This window comes from Otolemur garnettii, unplaced genomic scaffold, assembly GCF_000181295.1.
Source record: "Otolemur garnettii isolate 467f Iridium unplaced genomic scaffold, OtoGar3 scaffold00003, whole genome shotgun sequence".
NCBI classification, from domain to species: domain Eukaryota; kingdom Metazoa; phylum Chordata; class Mammalia; order Primates; family Galagidae; genus Otolemur; species Otolemur garnettii.
This window is the reverse complement of record NW_003852398.1, coordinates 14,163,473-14,170,699: the sequence shown is the minus strand read 5'-3', so window position 1 is coordinate 14,170,699 and position 7,227 is coordinate 14,163,473.

Sequence of the window (7,227 nt, the reverse complement as noted above, 5' to 3'; positions counted from 1 at the left end):
GACAAGATAAGTTCCAATCAGTCTGGAGCTCTAAGCCATCAGGTAGCAAATTCAGATACTCTGAGTATGTATTTCTGAGGAAAGAGTACATGGAGAGATGCTGAGACTCCAGGAGCTATTGGAAGTGGCTGGTCTACCACTGTCTCCTACGGTCCCTCTCCATTCCAGTTCTAGCCATTCTTTGGTGGCAAAGGCAGGAGAGGAACATACTCAGAACTAACCACACAGCTTTTTCATATGTACTAACCCACAGAAATTGTAAGATATAATTAATGAATTAAGCCACTAAGATTTGGGTCAGTTGATTTTCCAATAAAAAGAAAGAGCCGAAAAAGAATAAAATGGAAAGCTTTCAAATTAATTTATCAAAACTGTCTTAAAATAGTGAAACTGGCAGATAACACATACCTACACAAATATACACACAGGTACACACATACCCAGGCACACACGGGACAACAGACCATTATTTGTTTGAGAGTGGATGATAAATTTACAGATGAAATCTTTTCAATGGTCTCGTAGGATAACAAAGGAAAAATTGAATCATTCATTTTTAATTTTTTGAGAGCATATCCAAATCATTCCAAAAATACAAAGACAGTCAACATTATGAATTTCCTCAAACGAAGTCAAAGTATGTCATCATCCTGATAGATGCTAATAAGGCATTTGAAAAACTTTAACACTTTTTATAGATTAAAACAACCCTAGATGAACAAGAATAAAATGTTCTTTCATAAGGAGATACAGAGGTACCCAAAGCCTAAAGTTCTTTCTACATTTCTGATCCATGAAATAATTCAAGGACCAATTAACTTTCATTTTATAGCTTTCCACAAGCTATTGTTTTCATGACACCCCCTACGGAAAAGAGAAAATCCTTTTTAAAAGCAGTGGATCAAAATGGCTCATACCTCTTTTACCCACATTCCATTAGAAAGACCTCATCACATTGCCACAGATTACAAGGGACAGAGTGAAATCTGGTTATACATTTGCTAGGTATAATTTGTTTCCTCCTCTCCTACTATAGCTCAAATATATCTGTAAATGTAAAGTTAAATATTGACACAAAAAACGCTGAAATAAGTGAAATGTAATTTTTAAAATTTATTTTATTAAGTCAAATACACATAGATCATGAATACATTCATGCATATGTAGGGTACAATGTGCTGATTTTTTTTTATACAATCTGACAAGTTTACACTAAACCAATCAACATAGCTTTCACCTCATTTAGTTGATTATTGTGCCAAAACATCTATGTTCTACACTTCACAGATTTGACTTGGTACCCTTGTCATATGCTCCATAGCTGTGGTCCTGCCTTTTACCCTCCCTCTGTCAAACCTCCCCCCTCCCCTCCCTTCCCACCCCATTTATCTCCTTCATCCTGAGCTATAGTTGTGTTCTATCTCATAAGAAAGTGTGAGTAAATATAAGTAGGTTTCATAGAAGTACTAAGTGCATTGGATAATGTTTTGTTACATAATTATTTGTGGTGAGAAAAACCTTTGTACATGTTACAATGAACCTAAACAGTAAGAGGAAAAAGTAATCAATTATATTAAAAATAACAATTCTGAAACTTAAAATGCCATAAATAGATCAAAGGGCAAATAAGGGTACACGGAAAAAAACATAATGCATTTAACAGACAAAATGTTCCTGCATTAATAAATAAAGAATTTATTCTGTGAACAATATTGAATAAGAGCAAAGGGCAAGCAAAAGTACTTCACAGAAGAGATGCAGTTATTTGCTAAGGATATGAAAAATGAAATATTCAACCTCTGCAAATACTATATAATTTACTTGTTTATTTTGTTTGTTGTCTTTTGTTCTCTCCACTAGAATATAATCTCCACAAGCCCAGAGTATTTGGTCTCATCTATTCATTGATTAAGCTTAGAACCTAGAAGCAGAAGCGTGGTAAGCATGGGTAGTCCTCTATAAATATTTGTCAGACAGTAGTCATTAATAATCAAAGACATGTCTGATGAAATAGCATTTTCATCTTTCTGTAATTTTCAAGGAGACTTCCCTTCAGTAGCTGAATAGTTAGGGGGATAATAAAAAGAGAATAGTTTATCTTCACTTCAGAAACTTAAGACTTTATCACTCTTATGAAACCAATAGGCAATTTGTTGGAACAAGCCTAGCTAAAAATAACACAGTTTATGCAAGATGGTTATATGCATATTGATTACTTATTAAGTATTTTATATATACTATTAAATATAAATAATCTTTGCAATAAAATGGGGATTTAATATTTATTAAATATTATTAATGATTGTTTTAATTTCTGGAGTTTTGGGCAGCACCCATGGCTCAAAAGGGTAGGGCACTGGCCCATGTACAGGAGGTGGCGGGTTCAAACCCAGCCCCCAGCCAAAAAATAATAAGAATAATTTCTGCTTTTTTTGTTTGTTTGTTTTTGCTTTTATCTCTTTCTTTCTTTCCTTTTTTTTTTTTTTTTTTTTTTTTAGAAATGAAGTTTCGTTCTGTTACCTTGTTGCCTGGAATACTGAGGGAGGTACCAGCATAACTCACTATGGCAACAACCCCTGACTGAAGCAATTCTTTTGCATCAGCCTCCCCAGTTGATGGGACTACCTGTACTACCACCATGCCTGACTAACTATAAAATATTTTTTAGAGATTGGGTCTTGCTATGGTTGACCAGACTGATATTGAACTCCTGGCCTCAAGCAATCCTCCTACACTAGCTGGGATTATAGTCACAAGCCATCACACTGGGTTCTAATTTCTTTTATTTCACATGGAATAATTTCTCAAAGGTACTAAATAGCTTTAATTCACTAGATTTATTTTCCTTTTGTGGTGTGATTGATCTGAAATTTGCTTAAAGCAACCTCATTCCCTACGTATGAGTTTCTGAACCTTTATTGTTTGCTTTGGGCAAGGAAACTTAAGACACATTATTACAGCCTATGGGGTCTCTTCTTATAATATCTTTAAAAAATGCATAAGATTAAAAATCTATGGTTTTTATGTACTTATCCTACTTTAAGCATATAGTGCCATGAATACTTCTTTGATAACATAAAAAACAAATCACACTTATGAGTCTAATAACTACTATTTCAAATATATATTAAAAGTAAATTTTATGAGAATTTATGGGTATTCTGTACAATAAAACTCATTTCTTTTATATTCCTCTTTCATTGCACTATTTTATGATGTCTGCCTCGTTTATTTTCCTCCCCCAAATGCTAAAATTCCCTTCTTGCTCACCCTCCCTAGGCACATGCTACCATTATTACCTCCTGTGTCTATAACAAGAAAGGAAGTAAGAATGTCATAGAACATTTGATAATATGAGAAAATACAGTGGGTTTATAAGTGTTTAACAACCAGCTTTCTAGAAAGAAAGGTCATGATTTGTAGCACATGCCTATTTCTGTGGCATAAACACTCCTATCCATGAACAACTTCTATCTATCACATGTGAAAGAAATACAATTGACTCTCATAGTGGAAAATTGTTCCAAACTAATTTAAAGCAACAAAGCAGGTCTAAGTGTATAAACTCACTGAAAATATTTTTAAAAGAGAAAAGCAACCTAGCCTTGTACAGTGTACATTGTGTGGGGTGTGTATACTGTAGATGCATAGAAAAAGGAGTGGACATTATACATCAAAATGTTAATAGCATTTATTGCTAGATGTAACATTGTAAATAATTTATATTGCATCTTATGTTTACATAGTTATAAAGTAGAATAAGAATACTTATCTCCCAAGATTTTTGTGGGAATTCTCAAGCAAGTTCTGACACAAAAGCATATAATGAACAAATATAATTGTCACTATCTTTGTTAAAAATTAGTTTCAATAAAGGAATTCTGAGCTACCCAAGTCTAAACACTATAGCTTTATTTAGTAAGAGCTTTACTATAAGCCCCATCAGAACAGAATAACAGCATCCCAATGGGAGATGAAATTTTTGAAATATAATGGATACTTAATAACGGTCGTTTGCCAGATTATCAATGTTCTTTGTCATGACCTTGCCATGTTCCTGTTTTATAAGTGTTATAAGTATTATGACTCAAAAAAAATTGAAATATGGCATAATAATCAGCAATAAAATCTGTCGTGAATGCTTCTCCTATTTAGAAAAAGGCACAATCCCGTCTTTCAGACTGAATGGCATATTAATATAATGTACTGTACTGAGGAAACATAAACTCATAAATGTAGAAATGGAAATAATTATTCTTTTGTATGGCAGGATATTTCTTTTTTTCTTTTTTAATTTTTTTTTTATTAAATCATCACTGTGTACATTAATGCAGTCATAGGAAACAATGTGCTGGTTTTATATACAATTTGAAATATTTTCATCAAACTGGTTAACATAGCCTTCATGGCATTTTCTTAGTTATCATGTTAAGACTTTTATATTCTACATTTAGTAACTTTCATATGTACCCTTGTAAGTGAGATCCCACCAATTACTCTCACTCCACCCATACTCCCCCCTCCCCTCCCCTACCTTTCCCCTTTCCCCATATTCTCAGGCTATAACTGGGTTATACCTTTCTTTCTTTCTTTCTTTCTTTTTTTTTTTTTAGAGACAGAGTCTCACTTCAGGGCCCTCAGTAGAGTGCCATGGTGTCACACAGCTCACAGCAACCCCCAAATCCTGGGCTTAGGTGATTCTCTTGCCTCAGCCTCCCGAGTAGCTGTATACCTTTCGTTGAAAGCTATAAATTAGTTTCATAGCAGGACTGAGTACATTGGATACTTTTTCTTCCATTCTTGAGATACTTCGCTAAGGAGAATATGTTCCAGCACCACCCATGTAAACATGAAGGAGGTAAAATCTCCATCCTTCTTTAAGGCTGCATAATATTCCATGGTGTACATATACCACAATTTATTGATCCATTCATGGGTTGATGGGCACTTGGACTTCTTCCATGACTTAGAAATTATGAATTGGGCTGCAATAAACATTCTGGTACAGATAACTTTGTTATAATATGATTTTTGGTCTTCTGAATATATACCTAGTACAGGAATTGTAGGATCGACTGGCAGGTCAATTTTTAGTTCTCTAAGTGAGCTCCAAACATTTTTCAAAAAAAAATATTAGTTTGCATTCCCATCAGCAGTGTAGAAGTGTTCCCTTTTCTCCACATCCATGCCAACATCTCTGGTTTGGGGATTTTGTGATATAGGCTAATCTTGCTGGAGTTAGATGATATCTCAAAGTAGTTTTGATCTGCATTTCTCTGATGATTAATGATAATCAGCATTCTTTCCTATGTCTGTAGGCCATGTGCCTGTCTTCTTCAGAGAAGTTTCTCTTCAAGTCCTGTGCCCACCTGAGATGGTTTCTTGTTCTTTTCTTGTTAATATGCTTGAGTTCTGCATGGATTCTGGTTATTAAACCTTTGTCAGAGATATAACATGCAAATATCTTCTCCCATTCTGAGGGCTGTCTGCTTGTTTTACTTGCTGTGTTCTTGGCTGTGCAAAAGCTTTTTAGCTTGATGAGGTACCAGTAGTGTATTTTTGATGTTGCTTCAATTACCCAGGGGATCCTCATCATAAAATATTCGCCCAGGTCGATTTATTCAAGTGTTTTTCTTGCATTTTATTCTAGTATTTTTGTAGTTTTCATGTCTTAAGTTTAAATCTTTAATCCAGTGAAAGTCTATCTTAGTTAATGGTGAAAGGTGTGGGTCCAGTTTCAGTCTTCTACAGATGTCCAGCTAGCTCACCCAGCACCATTTGTTAATAAGGAATCTTTCCCCACTGAATGTTTTTGATAGGCTCATCAGATCAAATGAAGATAAGTAGCTAGGTTCATCTCTTGGTTCTCTATTCTGTTCTATACATCTACCTCTCTATTTTTGTGCCAATACCATGCTGTTTGATTGCTATAGATTTATAGTACAGCCTGAAGTCTGGTAGCATGATTCCTCCTGATTTGTTCTTATTTCTGAGTAATGTCTTGGGTATTCAAGGTTTTTTTCTGATTCCATATAAAAAGAAATACTATTTTTTTCCAGATCTTTAAAGTATGACAGTGGTGCTTTAATAAGGATTACATTAAATATTGCTTTGGGTAATATGGACATTTTAACAATGTTGATTCTTCCCAGCCATGAGCATGGTATTTTTTTCCATTTGTTAACATTTTCAGCTATTTCCTTTCTTATAGTTTCATAGTTCACCTTACAGAGATCTTCCACATCTTTTGTTAGTTAAAATCCCAAATGTTTCATCTTCTTTGGCACTACTGTGAATGGAATTGAGTCCTTGACTATTTTTTCAGCTTGACTATTATTGGTATATATAAAGGCTACTGATTTCTGAGTGTTGATTTTGTAACCTGAGACACTCCTATATTCCTTGATCACTTCTAAGAGTTTGCAGTAGAATCCCTGGTGTTTTCCAGATATACAATCATATCATCTGCAAAGAGTGAAAGTTTAATCTCTTCTGACCCTATATGGATACCCTTGCTTGCCTTTTCTTCCCTAATTGTGATGGCTAAAACTTCCATTACAATGTTAAAGAGCAATGGAGACAATGGCAACCTTGCCTGCTTCCTGATCTGAGTGGAAATGATTTCAATTTAACTCCATTCAATACAATCTTGGCTGTGGGTTTGCTAAAGATGGCCTCTATCAGTTTAAGAAATGTCCCTTCTATACCAATTTTCTTAAATGTTCTTATCATGAAGAGATGCTGGATATTATCAAAAGCTTTTTCTTCATCAATTGAGAGAATTATCTGATCTTTGTTTTTTAATTTATGTGCTGAATAAACAAATTTTTGTTATAGATTTACAGATACTGAACCAGCCTTGAGACTCTGAAATAAAAACCACTTGGTTGTGGTATATAATTTGTTTGATGTGTTGCTGGATTCTGTTTGTTAGGATCTTGTTGAATATTTTTGCATCGATATTCATTTGTGATATTGGTCTATAATTTTCTTTTCTTGTTAGGTCTTTTCCTGGTTTGGGGATCAAGGTAATGTTTGCTTCATAGAATGTGTTGGTTAGTATTCCTTCTTTTTCTATATTTTGGAAAAGGTTGAGTAGTATAAATACTAGTTCTCCTTTAAAAGTTTGGTAGAATTCTGATGTGAAGCCATCTGGTCCCGGGCTTTTCTTTTTAGGGAGATTTTGTATAGTTGATGCTATTTCAGAACTTGATATAGGCCTGTTCA